Source organism: Gorilla gorilla, chromosome 3, assembly GCF_029281585.2.
Source record: "Gorilla gorilla gorilla isolate KB3781 chromosome 3, NHGRI_mGorGor1-v2.1_pri, whole genome shotgun sequence".
NCBI classification, from domain to species: Eukaryota; Metazoa; Chordata; class Mammalia; order Primates; family Hominidae; genus Gorilla; species Gorilla gorilla.
The window spans coordinates 21,155,449-21,176,896 of record NC_073227.2 but is presented as its reverse complement, the minus strand read 5'-3'; the positions used below and the strand labels follow the sequence as shown (position 1 = coordinate 21,176,896).

Here is a 21,448-nt window from a genome sequence, read left to right as displayed (position 1 = left end):
GATGCTATTCTTTTTACCTGTAAATTGTGTATAATAAAACCCAACTTACACTATTGGATGTAAGCACAGAAATTCATTAGCATACACTTGGTATAGGAAAAAGCACAAAAAATATTACTTATTTATTAGACATTTACTATTGTTTTATGAAAGATACATACTGTAGCTAGGTAATACAGGTCTATGTGTGTATGTATCTGAAACTGAAATAAAGACCTTAAGTGGTTTTTCCTAAATTTATGTAGGAAGTTTGAATCACAGTCAGATTTAGAACAATCAGATCTAGATTTTCAGCAGGAAACAAAGCCATAAAGTGGATGTGACTTTCACGGCAAAAAGTTTCTTTTGCCTCTGAAAGCACCTCTCAGAAAGGACCCAGTGGGAGTGAAAGGATGATGTTGACCATAACCCTGTTGCTTTGATTTGGGGAAAACTCATAAAACATGAATTTCCTGGTTTTGGTAGTCCCTCAGTACCCAATAATTTAGAAACTGTTCCTTTTTCCCCAAAGAGTAAGTGGTGCACTCATATTAAAAAAAAAAAAAAAGAAGAAGAAGAAAAAAGAAAAGAAGAAAAAGAGAATTCAAATCTCAGAGGCAAATTAAGTTCAGTGGTGAAACCTTAGAAGACATAGTATTGTTTTTCTTAAGAGCATGCAGTGAGAAAATAATTAGTTCCTGTTTAAGAATCAATTACTATTAATACATTAGCCTTACCCTTGATTCATTATAATAGTATTACATTTATTTTTATTGTTATTAATGCCATCATAAAGCTCATGCTGGGGAAACAGAAAAATAATTTCCAGAGGGTTATTCTTTAGTCTTATAGGGAGAATAATTTACTTAGGTGATCTGGATTATTGCTAGTGTGTCATCAGGCTCTGTCTGTGAGACATAAAGTAGGGTAAACCTGAAAATAAAGTTTTACCTCCGGCTTGTAGCTAGACAAAACCAGAGAATCCAGAAATCTGCAAGAAACAGATGCTGGTTGAATAACAGACACTGGGAGGGCAGAACAGGTAACCTTGATTGAAGTTACAGCAAGGCATGCTTCATTTCAATTAAAAGGTTTCAATAATTTCCATTGTTCAACAATGATAGGGTAGCCAACACCCTGCTTGTTTACTCAGGACTCAGGGCATCCCTAGGATGTGGGATTTTCAGCCTTAAAACCAGAAAAGTTCTGGGGAAGTCAGGCCACATTGGCTACCATAACAACAGATTGAGAAAGCCTTTAAAGTAGTGAGTGCTCCCTCACTAGAGGTGTTCAAGCACAGGCTGACTGATCAATTCTCAGGGATGTGTCAGAGCGGTCTTTGTTTCAATGAAAGAGAGTGAGCTCAACAATTTCTGCAGGAGCCATCCAAGTCTGAGACACTGAGAGCGTCTACAAAGAAAAGTGATCTGTGCTAGACCCAGCCTTATTGCTAAATCCTCTGGATTTATAAATCCTTTCATATTTAGAACTCAAGCGAATTGAGTTTTCCAAGAAGCGCCTTAATCCCTCGGAGAAATTTCTGCAAAAAATCATCAATCACGAAAATATTTTATACAGAGGCAGACATTCAGAATATTACAATGATAAAAGCAAAGGATTTGGAATCAAAAGACTCATGCTTTAATTCTAAGTCTAGCACTCACTAGATTTGGACAATTTGTTTAATCTCCGTGATCATTGATCTTCTCACCTCTGAAATGAAGATAATAATGTTTACCCTGCCTATCTCTTGGGGCTGTTGGAAGGACCATACAAGCTAGTGTATATCAAAGCATTGTGAACTGCAAAGCACACTCATGTTAATTGCAGATTTTTTTTGACATGATTCTGCCTATCATTCTAAGGTGTTGACAAAGCTTGTATTGTGCTCATAAGCCAAATAGGTGTGTACAAGTTGTATTACTTAAAATAGGCTAAACTATGGCACCAAAATAATGACAAAATATAAAACAGATCAATCCCAGTGCAGGTATTTCTGGTTGGCATTGATTGTTTATTGCAGTAATTCATAGGCCCAAAGATTGTCTATGAATTACTGTGTCTTTGAAACTTTCTAGTTTTTGGCTCTGACATTCCCTACAGTTTCACTGCTCTCATCACTGCTGGTAGGACAGTGAAAAGAAAATATGGAAATGGAATATTTCTCAAAAGCTATATGCAGAAATGATACCTATAAGTTCACTGACATCCATTGGCTAGAATTCAGCCACCTCGCTAAACCATACAAGGGAAGAATCTGTCCTAATATGTGTTCAGAACTGTTGGAAGGACCATGGGAAGTAGGACACATCAAAATATTTTGAGCTGTAACGTTCATGCACATAAGCTTTAGTTTCATTCATTGTGACTCTTCCTACTATCCTGGGAAGCTGAATATAGCTTTTAATTTTAATGAACAGTAATCAGTTTCTGCTTTAAAATTTCCATGGCTGTACCACATTTGCAGCTATTGCTTAACAAGTTCTCATGTTTAGATTTAGTTCCTGGCACCAATGTAGACCCATACACAAACATGCTATAAGCAACTGGGAAATGCCTAGATGAGACTGAGAATAAATATTAATTTCTAGATCTCTGGTGTCTTTCAATTAATTAGTTCTGCATTTACAGAGTACCTACCATGTGTCAGGCATGTTGCTGGTGTTGGATACTCCAAAATGGGCAAACCATGGTACCTGCTCTCAAGAAGCTCACGGGCATTGTTTCATTTACTTTGCTTTCCCCAGGGAAAAATTTTTCTTTCTCCCATATTGCCCACTATGCATAAATATTTAAACTTTTCACTCAAACGTGGGGAAGAAGGGTTTAACTTCATCTTACAAAACCAGCCCATGTTTCTCTTCCATCATATTTCTTAGTCCTTCTCTACCCAATGAATATCTGTTGCTTTAAGAAAAAAAGTTTCAGCCAGGCGCAGTGGCTCAAGCCTGTAATCCCAGCACTTTGGGAGGCCGAGGCGGGTGGATCACGACGTCAGGAGATTGAGACCATCCTGGCTAACATGGTGAAACCCCGTCTCTACTAAAAACACAAAAAATTAGCCGGGCGTGGTGGCGGGCGCCTATAGTCCCAGCTACTCAGGAGGCTGACACAGGAGAATGGCGTGAACTCGGGAGGCGGAGCTTGCAGTGAACCGAGATGGCACCACTGCACTGCAGCCTGGGCGACAGAGCGAGACTCCGTCTTAAAAAAAAAAAAAGTTTCAGTTCAGTGACAGGTACAAAGCAATATCTACAAGAAATGCTCAGGGGATAGCAATTGTGAGTTACGGTGTAAGGCTTCTTTCCACCTTCCAGTATCAATTGGGATGCTTAGCTCACCGCTAAAGAAACCTATTTTCTCAACTTACCCAGGAAGTAAGCAAAAACTGATATTTTCTCTAAAGAGGAGCCCAAAGTAGGGCTTGGACAATTCACTGGTGCAACTTTGACATCAAGGAAGAAAGATGTTTGTGTCAACATTGTCACCCCGTATGTTCCTTTTGAGTCACAGATGACTTCTTTAATTCTAGGTGTCTAGACAGAATACCTAAGATAAGAAGAAAGGCCATCTCATCACAGCTGTGCCATTATCGGAGCAGGAAAATTCTCTACAGAAGCCCCCTTTCACATTTCTTCTTTGGCCATGATGGCGTCATATTCCTAATCAGTATTGCAAGGGGGATGGAATTCCTATGACTGATCTAGTTAATTACAAGGCTGGGTGTAGGAGAGTATATTTTCCAAACAAAATATTTCTCCTAACAAGAAAAAATGATGGTATTTACCTTTGGTTTAGAAAATAGCACTGTTGGTTATACCATCAATACCCAGTTTCGTCCTTGAGGGTCTCTTTACCTGCTCTGGTTTTATTTTCTACTCCTTTCCTGTATTGTGGTTTGGCGATTCTCTCATTTCTCTTTTTCACACTATTTACCTTCTATCTCCTTGCTATACTTCCTGCCTTGAACTCTTTAGACTTGGCTGTCTCACTTTACTGGTACATAAAAGCAAGCCACAGAAAGTGTTCAGAGACCGCACATCACATACTCTGCTGAGACAGATAACGATTGTGGCATTTGTGAAGAATACTGAGTCACATGGATGTGAAAGGTGATAGAACATTGCCTTCAATAAAACAAGCTCTGAGTTCTGCGGGTAAAATTCCTCATTCAGGAGCTTTAACATCTCCCTTTTGACATGCTCCACCACAGAGTACTCATAAATGAAATCTTAATTCTACAGTTGAGAATTGGTGTTTTTCCTGGAAGTTCCACAGCATTGCAGCAAGGGCCTCCAAAGGAATAGGTGGATTTGAGCAGGAGGCCTGGAGCATTCCCCACATATTCAATCCTGTCTCATGTTTTACCCAGAATATCTCTGCTTTATCTGTCTCATATATTCTCATATATATATATATATATATATATATATGTCTAATTATATGTATATAATTAGACTACCACATAGTACTTCTTTTGAACAAAAAACGACTCTTAAAGACAACCATTTAGGAGTTCCTCATTCTTTTTGGCCTAAACCTGTTTGTACTGTATCTTATTTTCTCACTCGCAAACTCTTGTCTCCAAAGGCTATCTTTGATCTTACCTTCAGACAGACTCTTAAAAATCTAATACATGTTCTGTTTCTGCCTCTTGGCTCTTCACATAGGATTTCTCTTAGTAGGCAATCGTCCTCCTGTCCCTACCATCTCCCAAAGGCCAAATGTCTTCCGTTATCTATAATAAGAACCTACAGAGGCCGGACATCGTGGCTTATACCTGTAATCTCAGCAGTTCAGGAGGCCAGGGTGGGTGGATCACTTGAGGTCAGGAGTTCGAGACCAGCCTGGCCAACATGGCAAAACCCTGTCTCTACTAAAAATACAAAAAAATTAGTCAGGTGTGGTGGTGCACACCTGTTGTCCCACCTACTTGGGAGGCTGAGGCATGAGAATCGCTTAAGCCTGGGAGGCAGAGGTTGTAGTGAGATGAGATTGCGCCACTGCACTCCAGCCTGGGTGACAGAGTGAGACTCTGCCTCAAAAAAAAAAAAAAAAAAAAAAAAAAAAAAAAGAACCTAAGGCTTTGATTTTCAGCTCACCTCTTTTTTTCCACACCTTAGCTAGTTCCTGGTGACAACTGTTCCACTGTCCCCTGTAGCATGGAGGAAGGATCTGAACACTGACAGAGAATTTTTCTAGACTGATTCTTGAAGCTCCCTTGAAAACAATTCTGAGGGTCCCTTAAATCTTTGTTAACAGCTCACAGCAATTCTTCTTTCCATCTCAGTTGTGATTCTCCCTCTGCCTCAAGCTGTCTTTTACTGGGAGAATTTTTACTTTAAAAAACCTATACTTATATTTCAAAGGCCAAATACAGTTTTTTTACTGACTGAAATCTCTACTATGTCTACTTTTGGCTCTTTAAATATGGTAAATATCTTGCTTCCAGAATCTGTGGAATTTTTGTCTCTTGAGACATGTGAAATTGAACTGGACTTGGTCTTCAAAAAGATGATTGTTGTGTTGGTAAGAGGATGGAAGGGATGACCTGGAAGGTCTACTCCAGCTCTGATTCTGATGATGTGATTCTAACCAGATGGGGCCAATGGCATATTAGACGTCTATTGATGCTACCTCTGTGCTTTTCATCCTGGGTTTATTCTTCTGGTAACTGTATATTTTTCTTGGCCAGCCTCTCCATTTGTGATGCACAGCATGTGCGTCACAAAAGCTCTTTATGTCCCACATGGAGGAGGCTGCAAGGATCTTGTGAAGGAACTGAGCAAATCAGATGTCTGCATCTACATTTTCGTTTTCTTATGGAAACCCTGCGATCCTTCACAGATTGCGGATTTTAGTGTATATTATTTATTTGAATATGGCCAAAGACATGACTTCTTAATGTTATGGTGTCATGTCTGTGTCTGAGTAAAAATAATAAACCATAACACAATATCACACCATGTATGATTTTTCCTTAATAAGAGCACAAGGTAGTTATTAAACAGTAATTTAAAGACAGTTGGACAGTCATTAGATAAATATAACTTGTTTGGAGACCAGATCTTTTATGACTTTAGCAATTATATTTTAGGCATTACATATTCTTGGAAAAATGTGTACTTCTATATAGTTTTTTTTTTTAATTCATCTGCTCATGCTACATGGGGAAAAAAAGTGAAAAAGAAGATGAAATCTATTGGTGATATTAGCTGAGGGATTTTTTGTAGCATATTGTGTAGGTCATAACTACATATCATTGTGTTTCATCACGGACCCAGCCATAAACAGAACATGAAGGCTGGCTCTAGAGGTGAAAGCATTTGTGCTTAGAGAGAACTGTGCCAGTTATTATGGGACATTGCTTACGGTAAGAAAAATCTTATCTCTCCTATTTATTTTCCACGTTGAAAAGCAACCCATGACACTCACTTGTCTGGCCATCTTCTTGTGCTAGAACTTCCTGCCTCACCATTTCATATAGGATAAAATTAAAATTTCTTACATGAACACATCATGTTTTCCTTCATTTTACATCAATTTTTTTTTCTAGTCTCATTATATCTTGATATTTCTCCCTAAATGGTAAGCTAAGAAACCTAAAACTGTTTGCCATTCCAAAACACTTTCTAGCACTGGTCTACTTTTTTTTTTTCCTTTGGTTTCTTACCCCAGTCATCTGCTTTTAGGCAACTCCTATTCATTCTTTGAAACATAACCTAAATGCCCTTCTGTTTCATTCAAAGCATTCATCAGACATCTTGTATGTGCTGGATGCTAGGGGTGTCCTTGCCCTCATAGAGCTAGTTTAATCAGGTAGAAAACACAGGAGACATAATAAGCAACTGCAGCACAGGATGCACTTTATGATGAGTTATCTATGCTGCTCTGAGATGGCATGAATGTAACATGGTTTTATAAAATTCTGTGTTGATTTAGTTTTGAAGTCCCAGCTGGAGGCTGGTCAGTTTCTTTTCTTGAACAGCTAATTAACTCCATACCCCCAACCACTTCCTTATCAGGCTTTCACATGCCTGAACACTATCCACCAGCCTAATCGCCCCAGGGCCAGGTACCAGACAATCAGGGATGACCCCATGCCTCAGAGCCTGCTGAAGGTTTATTCAGACTCGCTAATTCTGAGCCCGTGTACTCTGTATTCCCTGTTTCTTCCCATGGAAACCACCATAAAGGTACTTGGCCATGATTTTCCTTTCTCCCTCTGCTTTGACCCTGAGTGGCATGTAGTACTCTTACCCAAATCCTGTAAGGTACACAGGAAGAGTAGTCAAGAGATCACAACCTTCTTTTTAAACTTATCATCACTGGCCTGAATCCTTGATTCATTTGTCTTGTGTTGTCTGCCATATTACAAACTCCTTTGGGCAGAGACTTTATTATTTATCTTTATGCTCTGGGACCTCACAGAGCCTGGCATACAGTACATGTTCAATAAATATCAAATAGTAATAAGGTAATAGAATAAATGAATACCATGAAATGGCACTATTTTTTTGGTCTTGTCTTTTTGAGAGTTGTCTTTTATCCAATTCTGCGCCATGTTGATTGTCTCAATTACATGAAATTTAATATAATACACTCTTTTTTTCAAGTTTAAATCATTTCCACAAGACCAGTAATTACTTTGTAAGAATAATGCCCAAATATTCTGAACTTTCCTCTCTATTCTGAAAGTGAAAATTATCAGTGAATGAATTAAGAATTCATTGAATGCTTTTCTCTTAAATGAATGAGATTTCTAGCAGATGTTTGAACTGTTAACAGTTTTTGCCATGACCCTATCAAACCTGACTGCAAGAAGCCTCTGAGAAATTTCTCACCCATTTCTTTTCTCTGGCTGGGGGCTGCAGTATGCTCTCACAGTTTTTCACTTCACTGTGGCTTGTATCTTTCCAACATAATTTTATGTCCAACAATGAAATGAACTTCCTTGGAAGTACTGATGTCTATTGCTGGATGTCTGAAGCTGCAGTAGTTCACTTCTATCAGGATAACTTTCATCAGCAGGCAGATTAAAATAACACTTTTAAAATGTTTTTTTTCTATATATAAAACTTAAGCAATTCTCCACACTTTGAGGGAGGATGAACTCTTCTCAAAATGCTGTTAGTCAGAAGCTGAATAAGACCCCATACTGGCATCAGGAAAATATTTAAATGATTCCCTTCTAGTTATTTTAGCAATAATGGAATTCAGCTCAGGAAGTTTATGTTAAATGTAATCTCACTGGAGTTTTCAGTGAGCTTTTCACCTTGCCTGATGGATGATAAAGAGTCAAGGCCTCTTTCGGCGGAACTGTACTCTTTTTTTATTACCCTCTCTCCTATTCTGACTAAAGAGCACATTTGATATAAATGGAGAGTTTCATTTAAACAGATCACAATCCAATTTGAATTCTTCTTATCAGATTGGACTACTCAAAAATGGTGCAGCAAGAGATTCAAACCTTGCTTGCTCACAAGGTTAATATTTACAAATATTGACTTCTGTTGAGCCCTTTGGAACATAAAAAATAGTCTCTTGATTTCTCAGTGATAACACAGGAGGGATTTTGTTTTTTTTTTTAGTTGGGCAGTGCACAATTTTATATTTTTACTCTGAAAGCTGGTTTGCAAGGAGGTGCATAAATATTATTTGCCAAATTACTAGCATTTTTTGCAATGCAACTTATGTTTTTATAATGACACCAGATTAAGAAGAGTGAAAGAATTGAGCTGCAAATCCAAGCTTTGCACTCCCAATCTTATGTTGGAATAATAAATTCAGTTCAGCCATAACTTACTGAATATGTCTAATATTTCTGAAAATGTCTGAGATATTACTGGATATGTCATAGAAGAAATATGGAGAAATGGAAATTAGAATGATCTGTATGATTCTAGGTAAGTCTTATAATCTTGCTGATCCTTCTTTTTTCTCTGTCAGATTCAGAGAACAATTTCTGCCTTGTTAGTTCTATAAAGTTAGAGTAAAGCTCACATATGACAGTGAATGTGGAAGTGACATGCAATTTGGAAAATAAATCAGGCTTATTCACTCTGAAGTTGAGAGAGACTTGGAAGCAGGATCTGGCTCAAAGTAATATTTGTACTCAAACTGACTAGTCAACAATAAGGTATCTTTCATTTGATAATCAGCCTCAGGGAATGTGCAAATCCATACATTGCTTGGACCTTTTCTTTTCCATTTCCTATTTAAGAAATTTCCATCTTGGGTCACATTATTTTGGGAAAGTTAACTAATCAAGTAAACTTATTTAAGGTGAAGTGTTAATGCGTGGTAGTGATTGAATGCTATGTATTTTCATCTGTACACAGGGATGGCAAAGCTTCAGAAAAGCTACACACACACACACACACATCCATAGATGTCCATACATATACACATATTTAATTTAATTCATAGATATTGAAAAATAAAATTCTTATATTAAAATCAATATTGACAAATTTAAATTACGTCCATAATTTAAAAAACAAATTCACATGAAATTTTAAGATTTAAAAAAAAACTTCAAATGAATTGCATGCTTTTTGTAGGATGCTATGGTTGTGTTTCCACAACTTCCAAGGGCACAAGTAACTTTTTTCTGTCATTAGACTTCAAGGAAAATGTTTTACAAATACTGGCTTAAGAATTGACTCCTTAAAAATAATCTATTTATAGAGAGGGAATCCTAGAAGCCTCATCTTCATAAGTGAGGACTCATACAAAGTTTAGTGGCAAGACGCAGGTATTTTAGAATATGCAGACAACTTATAGAGAAACAAAGATGCAGAAACAGACAGTGAGAATTCAAAAGAGAAATGGAGAGAGGGAGCTAGGAGAGAGAACTTTCAGATCCATTCAAACCATATTAATCTGGAAAATCATTTGACTATTTTTTTTTGTTTTTTTGTTTTTGTTTTTGCCCAGACTTTCTAGAATGAAATTAACCAAGACTGAGCTCTTTCCAGAGTAGATTTCATAATTTTTGTATAGGAGAGGCTTGGTGGGATAAAGCTGTTGAAAGGGGTGCTTTAAGCTGAGGGTACATGCTGTGAATATATGTCTACTGTTCATAAAATGAAATGGAGAGATGGCAGGATGAAGGGGAAGGGAGATAATGATGGGGATATTTAAAGTCTTTTAGCGCTTTGTCTCTCTTTGGGCTATTTTGAAGCTCTTGTATATTTTGACACTTTGGATATCTCTGGAAGGTAGAATGGTGAGTCAGGGGATGCAGACCTCGCTTGCTCACAAAAACCACCTGGTGTGATTGTTAAAATTTCACAAACTTAACCCAGACTTATCCAGATGAGATCTCTTAGACAGAGGCCTGAAAATGTATATTTTTATTAAGTGCTTCAGGTTATTTTTTGAATCAGAAACACATAGGAAATACTGGTTTAGTAGAAAAAGATAGAGGTTTGGAGCCAGACAGACCAAATAAAAATCTCAGCCACTTAGTAGCTATGTGACTTTAACTAAAGCAGTTTATATTTCTCTAGAATGAAAATTATAAATCCCTTTCTTATAGGATTGAATCAAGTCACAGAAAAGCATCCTGCGGACAACCCCTGACATAAAGTAGACATTCAATACACATTTGTTTTCCTTTCACTCTTCCGGGAACCTGATGTTTGTTTTTCTGTTTTCCTTTCTGTGCTGGCTGCTTAGCACTGCTCCATCACTCATGGGAAGACCCTGCCCTTTCTCTTCAGTGAACATGGATGAAGTTCAGGCAGCATCAGCATGAACAATGAGTGAAGCAGAGATTCCCTGAGTTCAGTAGAATTTTATCTTAGACAAATGTCTACACTTATTTTGTGTTTTGTATACTATCTTTGCTGGGGTTGTTTTAAAAATTAGAAAATATTTTAGTATTAAAATCTCAAATAGATCTCCCCAAATAAAACAAATTAAAAAACCTCAACCCAAAAGATAAACCTCTACCCATGCCAACCACATCTTATTTCCTCATTATTTTACAAAAGATTCAAACTGAAAGATGATAAATAATGGCCACTAGAAAGAAATGCAGCGAGAGGGATGAATATTTACATACTAATAAAGTGGATATCATTGTTCCATTGACAAGGTGATTTTTTTAAATGGAAAGATCAGTTGTGCATTCAACACACACTTCAGAAACACCTATCAATATCACTGTGTAGCAGGCACTGCTGAATACTAGGAATAAACACAGTTTCTCACTTCAAGGATTTTACAAATGTAAAGGTAAATATATGATAGGATTATATTATATTGGTGGTGTGAGTAGTTTTAACAAGTCTTTATTTCCATAGGTTCGTACTAACTCAAGAGTTTAGATTCCAGATAAGTTTGGAATCTAAAGCCTTTTGCATAGATATGCTGCCATTATAATCAATATCATTGCATTCCTCTCAATCAAACCAAGTTATATACACATTATTAGTGTTCTACAAAAAAATGCATAAAAGTTCTCAACTCACTTTGCCAATACGTTTTACATAGCAGCCGCTGTTATTAACTCACTACTCTCTGCCAACCCTTATTAAATACTTGTTCATAAATAGATTGCAAAGGTCTTCTATACCCCAAGGTAAAAGAGGGAATTAACATTTATTGAACATCAACTAGGTGCCAAGTTTATTACACTTATTTTCCATCCTCAAGGCTATAGCAAGTTGTCTTCTAAGGACTTGGGAACAAGGAACACAAGATTACCTTCTGAAGGCTCAACTACAAAGTCAGCACATGATGGAGGAAATTAGCCCTAAAAGAACCAATCTAAAATAACAGGGTGGAAATGCCTCAAGAGGTTAGTCAATCTTGAGGTAGCTCTGGACCTAACAAAGACTAGGCTACACCTGCCCAATAAGGTTGAATCACAGGCAATGATACTAATAAACTCTAGGAGAGAAAACATACCATCTGAGGTTGGTCTGAATATGTGTAATTAGTACATCCAAGAGAATGTAAATAAGGACCTGGCCAATTTGTTCTAGCACTGCATGGAAGACAGGGAATCTTGGTCAACTAGAAGTTGTGTAGGTCATTCTTAAATTGCCAAAGTCCCAAAGTCGTTCCCATTTTATAAACATATAGAAGATATCTTAAAGGATACCTTTTCCCAAGATTATTACATTTCTATGATTCTGACTTTCTACCTACCTAAGTAAAATTCTGATTAGGACTTAGCTTCCTAAGGAGAGTGATGGCAGAAAATAGGCATTCATCATGAAGATTTCAAATAATTGAATTCCTGGAATACATTTTTTTCCTGATTAAAGTTTTATACTTACATCTACCCCTTAGAATCTAGATAAGATTGTTTCAGCCTCCCACTTCATGCTTCATTTAAAGTTTAATGCTGTTTCTAATATTTCTGTGAGTTCATACTGAGGCAGAGAGGGCAGGTTTACATTCATAGGATTACGTTTGGTTCTAATTTGCTAAATTTCCCCACTTTGGATCTTCTAGTTTTTCCTTTACATCTTCTCAGCCATTGATCCAGGAAAATCAACCTCTTTTCTTCATAAACACACAAAAAATGTCCAATATATATAAGGCAAGAGTAGGCATGAGATCTTCCCTGAAGTTTTGAGATAGTGGAACTTTAGGGCAGAGCAAATAACATTAAACTGAACCTAAGGTATCCTTGTTTCCTTTCATTATCCTAGTGGTTTCTTCTTTGAAATCCCCTTCCCCCATTCTCTACTCCTTCAGTCTTAGACCGGACCACATACCTACCTGGAGAAACACACACACACATGCACACACACACGCACACACACTTTCCCATTTTCTTGAGAAGATATTTTAGCTTTCTCCGGCACCTACCTAGAACCCAACTGAAGTTTTGAAGTATCTACCAATGCGGATATTTTCAAAATAGGTCCTCTTTTACAGCACAGTTTTGAGATATGGTTCAAGATCAGATTTCCAGTTACAGCAGCATTCTGTTGTCTGCCTCCATCTTCTGTATGTTTTAGTGTGTTTCTTATAAAGTGATCACCTCTAGGGCTGTCATAGACTAGATCACTTGGCTTTCAGAGCAGGGGCCTAGATCCAGGATTTGAGGTCCAACTCAGCCTTGGCTAGACTATCTGCCATTCACAGTACAGGCTCTCTTCTCTCTGCCATAGTTCCTTATACTTATGTGTTCAGTTATCTCTAAGGCCCTGGTTTCCAAGGCAAGTAGCTTAGATAATGTCTTTGAATAATTACAGCTTCTCTAACACCTACAAATGCCAGAAATTATTACTATTCTCAGGTTACAGCTGATTGAACTGAGGCTTAATGGAGTTTAGGTACTTGCCCAAAGCTGCATAGCATGTCGCAAAGCTCAATTTATCTTCAGGTCTAGCTCCATCCTTGTGATCTTTCTGTAGCACCAATGAAGCTTGCATTTTACTAAGACCCTGTTTCTGTGTCTAGTGCTGCAAATATTCCTTAAAGTACAAATGATTTTTTAAAAAGTCCCTTCTATAACTCTGCTGAGATATTACTCTAATGTGGGATCTTTAAAATTGTTCTTCAAAAGTTCAAAGAGACATCCTTTGTCAAAAGGACTAGCAAAACTACTGTCACTTGTCTATTTCACTTCCAAGACACATAATGCAAATGCACAAAGACCAGTTGTCGCATTTTCCCAGAGGAGGCATGAGGTCAGCTACATGTGGTTATTTGGAGTTAACGTGTGACAAAGTAGAACATCATATTTGTGGCAGAAATATGTAGCTCAGCCCAAAGAGATCCACTGCAGTTGCACTTAATACTTTCAGGAACAATTTGAGAAAACTGAGCTGAAACTGGGAAGTAGGATGCATAGAAGATCTTTGGCAGCATTGATTTATAATGATTTGAATTGCTGTATTCAATCATATCTATGGCTATGGTTCCAAATGCAAATTTCTTGATAAATGCCCAAACTACATTTGGGGAGAGGAATAATTGCACATTTTTAGGGATGTGGTCAGTATTCACTGCCCCTCTAGAGAGTCAGCTCTTTCTAGTTTAAGCTTAGAACAGAGTCCAGGGTCAATAAATATTTGAAGAATGAGACTTCAGTTGGAAATTTTGGGGGAAGGCTTACACATTGTAAGAAAGGCAGGAATGGAAATCCTACCCTCATTCTATAGAGTATAGAGAGGCTATCAATAGACCATCTTTATTTTATTCCTTAATACTTAGCTGGAATGGGTTTCTACAAAGTCATTGCTTATTGCAGCTTGCCTCTGTAATTCATGATGTTTCCTTTCTGACACAGGTCTTAAAGGAGCCTGAGTTATCATATAGGATGAACAGAAGAAAAGGTGAGCATTAAAGGCAAAATAGATGGCAAGGTCAGAAAAAAATCTGGTTATAGGAGGGGAGGAGTCTTTTGAAGAGCAGTGAAGAGCTCAATGAGGCAAAGGGAGTATATAGATGACAGAGTGGTGGGAGAGAGTGAGGAAAAGAGAAAAGTTTGGAGAGATAGGCAAGAATCAGACCACGGAGGCACTCAATGTTATGTTCAAGAGCCTGGCCTTATCTTATAGATAACACCTACTGGTCAACTAATCATAATTCCTATTAATAGAACTTTCCTCCTAATCAGTGAGGCAGAAAAACAAATAATCAGCAAAGATCAGGTAGGGAAATAGAAATAAAATAGGTTGAGGTAGAAAGAACAAAATTATTACAGTCAGAAAGACCTGATTCAGATCCCAGGTGTGAGCTTAGACAAAGCATCAGTTTCTTCTGATAACAACAACAATTCCAATGTTACTTGTAAGAAATAAATGATGGATACCCAAGTCCTTGTCTATTGCCTGGCAAGTAATAGTTGCCCCCAAATTACATCCACTGAAAGATCTATATGATGGTGGAGTCAAGGGTAAGAATGACATGCATGCAGGCCAGATAATTGCTTTTATTGTGACAACAACAATTACCTTAATAATAATACTAGATAATATGTATTGAACACCTAGTACATGCCAGGTACTGTTCTAAGCACTTTACATGTATTGACCCATTTCACTTTCATGACAGTTCTATGCATTATGCATTATTATCATTCTTTTGCCGATGGGAAAACTGCAGCAAGGTGAGGTTAGGGAACTTGGCCAATATCAGACACCTAGCGAATGGCAGAGCTAGGATTTAGGGCACCCTGCCTTCATATCTACACTCCTAATCACTATCTCATACCATATTATGTTTGCATAGTGGCTTCTAGCAAAATACATGACACGTAGAAATTACTCTGTTAATATTTATTTAACATGTGGATCCAGGATCTATGTTGAAGGTTATCTTTTGAGATAAACACACATTGTTTCATTTTATAACTGGGTACACTGAGGCTCAGTTTGCCTAAATAACTTAGAAAGGTCACAGATATAGTAAGTTATGGAGCTGTGTCAGGAAATTGGGTTTCCTCTATTCCAGTCCAGAGCTGACTCTCTTGGTTGGTATGGGAGAGCACCTGAAAAAATATTTCTCATCATCAGAAACAGTCGTTTGGGACACTCGAGATTTTGTAAGGTACTGCCTTCACTTATAATTGCAAAAAAGGTAAGATAGCATTAGTTATTAATAATACTACTTTTATTACATGTGAGTGCCACTTTACAGTTCACAAGATGTTTTTGCAGACATTTTCATTTAATCTTCGTCATTGCCTGCACTGACCCTGGACTTTAACACTAGGTTGATTCTTTGAGAAACATACCTCTGTAAACAAACATCCATTACAAACAAATATTCAATGCTACTAAATGTCTGCAGTTCGAGGCAATAACTTTGGTCCTTTCTTCTCTTTCCGAACTCCTCACATTACCTGTAGTTTGATTTTACCTTCTTAGTGCTTACTTTTATTCCATTTCCATCCCATCCAAAAATACCTCTTTTCGTGACTCAGTGCTTAGCATTTGGACCTCCACTCTCCTGCCTGGGTTCTAGTTGAATCTGTACTTTGTGTCTCAGAAGCTCACATATTAAAAGAATAAAGTCCCTGATTCAGGCACCATCTGTCCCAAAGCTGATGATCAGTCAGGCCAGCCTCAGCCCCAGTCGAGGCTGTGGGGTTAAAATTCATGTATTCACAGATGAAGAAACAGGCTCAGCAAGGTCATGCAACTTGCTTGAGATTGTAGCAGAGATTGTTGGTTGTCTCTCAAAACCCGTTTTTTTTTTTTCATTATTCTTTATTATATGACTTGTGATTTTTAGCTGGGCACATGCCTGAAATAAGACCCAGCCTCCCTTGAAGTTAGTTGTGGTCACATGGCCAAGTTTTAGGGAAAATTTTGTAAGTGGCAGGTAGATGTGGTGACACAGAGAACAGCTGCCCTACACACTCTTCTTCCTTTCTGATGGTTGGAATGTGGACAGGGTGGCCTGGAGTCCAAGAAACTATCTTAAGATGTGAGGTGGAAGCTGCATGTTGAGGATCAGTATAATAGTGGTGCAAATATTCTATGAATTAAAATACAAATGCTCTTTCACAAAATCCCTTCCACATCTCTGCTAAGATATTATCTAAGAAAATGTGAGGAGCTGGATCCCTTATGATCATTCTTATCTTATCTTGGATAGCTTACTTCTGGACTCTGTTATATTAGAAATAAATAGACTTCTATTTCGTCTGAGGCACTATTATTTTAGATTTATTTTTTGTCTCTCAGAGTTGACCTAAATCCTAACTGATAAAAGACCACACAGCTAGTTAACAGTAGAGCTGCACTTAAGGTCAGTTCTTTTGACTCCAAATTCAGTTGTTTTTATTTTACCCTATGGAAACTGGAACCTTCATCCACCTCACTTTCAGGGGCTCCTGTGAAGATGAAATAAGGAAACACGTAAGAGAGCTCTTTGTAAACGGTAAGGCCTCATTTATATGCGAGCAGAAGCAACATTTTGCATTTGTGGAGAACCGTGGAAAAATACTTAATGTCTCAGCTTGCTTGTTGGTTGAACAGGTAGGGAAAAAAAAATTTAAAAAGCAAAAAGCCATGTTGTGCTGAAGACCTGGATTCCGAATGATCCGGAAACTCCTTTGGCTGATTCTTGGGCAAAAGATGCCTTTCAAGTGGGGAAGGATGACTTACTCCTGAGCATCCAGGACCTCTCTGACTAGCTGTGGTTTAATGCTGCCCAAACTTTTGTGTAAATACACCTACAGCTTAAGTAAAATAGGAAGGATTGGGAATCTGAATTGCCCTGGTTGGGATATTCTCTGTGTCCAACATCTGCTCATGAAGGAAATTGTATTAGTAATAAGTCAAATTCCTAGTGTTGGAATTTGAGTTGCTTCAGTAGTGAGTGGCCAGGTTTTCAGAGGCTTGTTTGCTTTATGAAGAGTATTGAGGCAGTCTTTGCTGGCCAGAAGTCTCTCACCAAAGACCGATTTTCACACAGGGCTTTTCATAGTTTTTGCCTTGAGCCAGGTTCAAATACCAAGTAGTCTCTTGGGGATATTTTTGCAAGTTTGCTCTTTTTCCTTTTGCAATTGGCAAAGGGCAACAAAAGCCAATGCTTAGAAGGTATGCATATGCCCCGAACACTTTGTTGGGCTCCTTTGAAAGGTGTTGGGTTACATCTCAAAGCAAACCACTGTTTTGGAATATGCTGAAGTTGTTTTCAGTCTTCATTGCATAATTCAGGACTGGTAGTGCCCCAGTGTGAAAAGATAGGGTAAAATACAGTCATGAAGCAGAGATAGGTCAAGGAAGACAGAGACATAAAAATGAGATGAAGAAATCATGGTGATAATAATATGTAACATTCACTGAGTATATTTATGCACCAGGCACTGTGCTAGCACTTTACGTATGCTGTGGTAATTAATCCTCCTAATGATGCCACATGCCAGAATAACATTTAAAATATTTAAGAGCAAGTAGAACATAGATAGCATCAATGGGTGAAAATAAATGTTGCCTTAGTGCTGGGTCTGGGTCCTGGAAGCTCCATGCCATGGCAGATACTAGCCCTATTGTGTCTGGATTGCGGAGGAGAGAATTAGGGTGAGAAGGAGAGTATGCTTACTGTGCCAATCTTCTCCATTTGCTCCCCTCTCTGCTCCTCTTATCCCATCAGTTCTTTTTCTCTACTTCCCATTGCCTTCTAATCAAGCATTCTGGAGAGTGAGAGAGTGGTTCTCCCACACATGGACTATACTAGCAGGGACTTCCAGCTATGATCTTGAAATAAAGAATATGAACCTAACTTAAAGCAAGCTGGATTCAAAGAGCAGGGGAAAGGAGCATAAAAGGATTATCAATGATTTTCAGATCAACAGCTCTCAAACTGATCTCAAGATTCCTTTTAGTTTTAAAAAATATTGAGTACCTCAAAAAGATGTTTTTAAATCTTTATTTGTTGTATATTAGAAGTGAGAGTTTTTGAAAGTTTATTAACACATTTAAAACCAACAAGTATGATCAGTTCTATTAAAAATCATCATTTTATATTTTTGCAAGCCTTTTACTTTGTTTTTTTCATTGCAAACATTTGTAATACTTGATTTAAAAGAAGACAGCTCCTCTCCTATCTGCTTCTGCATTCAGTCAGTGTGATAAATTGTTTTGGTTGAAATATATGTAGAAAATTCAGTCTCTCTCACACAAACACACACACATAGTTGAACTTATAATCAGCTTTTCAAATAATTATTGATGTTCTTCTTTTGTACTATATCAACCTTCCAAGGATAATTTGTAAAAGATTAGTGTGTAATCTGAAATGATATTGATAAACTTTTGATTTTCTATTATACTAAAAGCCATTGTTTATCTTGATTTTTGAATGGATATTTTACCCATGTTTGATTTTGTAATATTGTTCAATACTTGAAAATTTGGTTATTTGAATTATTCAGGTTTTCTAAATTAACACTAAGATTTATATTTGTTAATATCACCACCAACCTCATCAGAAAAGTCTGTAAGTATTTAGAAGCTGTCAATCTCATGGTGGAGGATACAGGGTTTCCAAAATTCTAATTTTGACTCGAAAGCTTGAATTTTATTATCGACAACAAATACCGTCATTTGTTTGCCTTGACTTGACAGCTTCACTTCGTTCACTTTCAGGAAAATGTTTGCCAAATACCCAAGTTTGATTAAATATAGTTCGTCAGTTTTTATTTTGAATAAAAATGACGTTCTGTGAAAAACAAAAACAAAATCAAAAAAGCAGTAGTTCAGCTTGCAACTCAAATAACTGCAGCCGTGTTTGTCCTGGAGACAACCATCAGACTTCATTCTGTAGCCAAGTGTTTTATGCATACTTCACATTTTACCACACAAAATATTAAAACGTGGCTTATAATCAAAAATTGAGATTAATAAAATCAATGTTTTAGTGCTTTTTCTAGGTTATTCTTAAGTGACACTGGCTTCTTTTCCTCTTTTAAAATTTCTTGCAAATATATAATGGTGAAAAATTGCTACTCAAATATGTAATAAAGATATTCACTCGGTTTTATTTTATTTTATTTTATTTTATTTTATTTTATTTTATTTTATTTTATTTTGAGACAGAGTCTCACTCTGTCACCCAGGCTAGAGTGCAGTGGCTTGATCTCAGCTCACTGCCACCTCAGCCACCCGGGGTCAAGGGATTCTCCTACCTCAGCCTCCCGAGTAACTGGAATTACAGGCAAACGCCACCATGCATGACTAATTTTTGTATTTTCAGTAGAGGCAGGGTTTCACCATGTTGGCCAGGCTGTTCTCAAACCCCTGACCTCAGGTGATCTGCCCGCCTTGGCATTCCAAAGGGCTGGGACTACAGGTGTGAGCCACCACTCCCGGACTAACTCAGTTTTCATATTTGCAGCTACATCTTTAATTTCACAAGTTACTGTAACTTGTGAAAGTGTGGTGCTGTGATTTATTTTACTGACTTTTCATTCAGCAGGCATTTTGAAAATGTCAACTCTACATGGTTTTATTAAGCTCTTAGTTATTGAGTGTCCTCCTTTAGCCAATGCAATATATAATTTATCCTATAAGATGCTTCAGTAGCTTTGTTTGTTTGTTTGTCTGTTTCTGAGATGAGGTCTTGCTATGTTGCCAGACTGGTCTCGATCTCCTGGGCTTAAGTGGATCCTTCCAGGTAGAGAGGTGGGGCTACAGGCACACATCACTGCACCTGGCTCGGCTTTTTCATGTTAGTTTGAAAAACTGTAACAGACAGTTGTTGGCATAAGGAGCTCATTGTGCATTCATTTAAAATATTTGGTTTTCTTAAATTCTGAATGATTGATCTCTAAATGGCACCTCAATTTAACTGTCACCATGATACTATTAAAAAAGTATGTGTTGCTTAAGACACAATAAAGTAAAACACTTTTTGTTATAGTATCACTTTTTATTTTAGTTTTTTAAACATAATTTTTTATATTATAGTTTTCCCAGTTTCTTTGGTGTAGATTCCTCTCTTGCATTGGTCAGAGAACACTGAAAAATCATTTTAATTTTTTTCAGAATGTTTAGATGTGGATTGAAATAGTATTTTAATCTCCCTTTTTAAGCAAAGGATTTATCTTCAAATACAAATGTAAGTTAAGTACACAAATGCGTACTATTTCTTGTTGTGTTTTATGTAATTATAAGAAAAATTTTGGAATTTTCAACAAATGATTTTTTTGACAATAGTGAGATTACAATGATTTTAGCAGTTACAACCAAGTACAACTAACAGGAGCACAGTAGAGGTTCTAGGAATAAATCTAGTTATCTCTGAAAATGTACAAATTTATTCTGTAGCACTACATCAGAAAATTCTAGATAATATAATATACAAATGCACATTCCATTAGCCATCAGAGTGATGACAGTATTACATATTATAAAGAATTTGAAAAGGATTACTAAGGATTTCTGTATAGTTGCCCAAAACTGAGAATAAAAAGGTCAAATAACTTAATAGTACTACAAAAATAGTTTTGGCGTTACAGATCTCCTGAAAGGGTGTTACAGAACATGGGACTACATTTTGTTTGAAAGTATTACTAGCATTTTAGGTTGAAGTATTTTTATAGACTGAAAGAAACATAACATATGAATTGATCAATGTTATTAATTGCATTTTATCCCTCCCCAAAAGATATGCTGAAGTCCTACCCCTAGTGCCTCAGAATGTAGCCTTATTTGGAAATAGGGTCATTGCCAATGTAATTAGTTAAGAGGAAGTCATGCTAGAATGGGGTGAGCCTACTCTAATATGTTTGGTGTCCTTAGAAGAAGAGGAGAGAATCATACTGTAAAAAGATTGCCATGTGACAACGGAGACAGAGATTGCAGGGTTTCAGCTGCAAGCCATAGAATGCCAAAGATGGCCAACCATCACCAGAAACTAGGAGAGTGGCATGGAACAGACTCCGCAAAGCCCTCAGTAGGAACCAACCAACTCTGCTAACCTGGGATTCAGCCTTCTGGCCTCCAGAACTTCAAGACAATATAAACATCTTTTGTTTTAAGAG

At 37.3% G+C, this 21,448-nt stretch overlaps 1 long non-coding RNA gene across 1 annotated transcript in view; it reads left to right on the top strand.

Moving 5' to 3' along the window:
* LOC134758297 (uncharacterized) overlaps positions 1-21,448 on the top strand; it is a 494,525-nt gene that overhangs the window by 371,249 nt on the left and 101,828 nt on the right. The gene's annotated exons all lie outside the window — the stretch shown is intronic.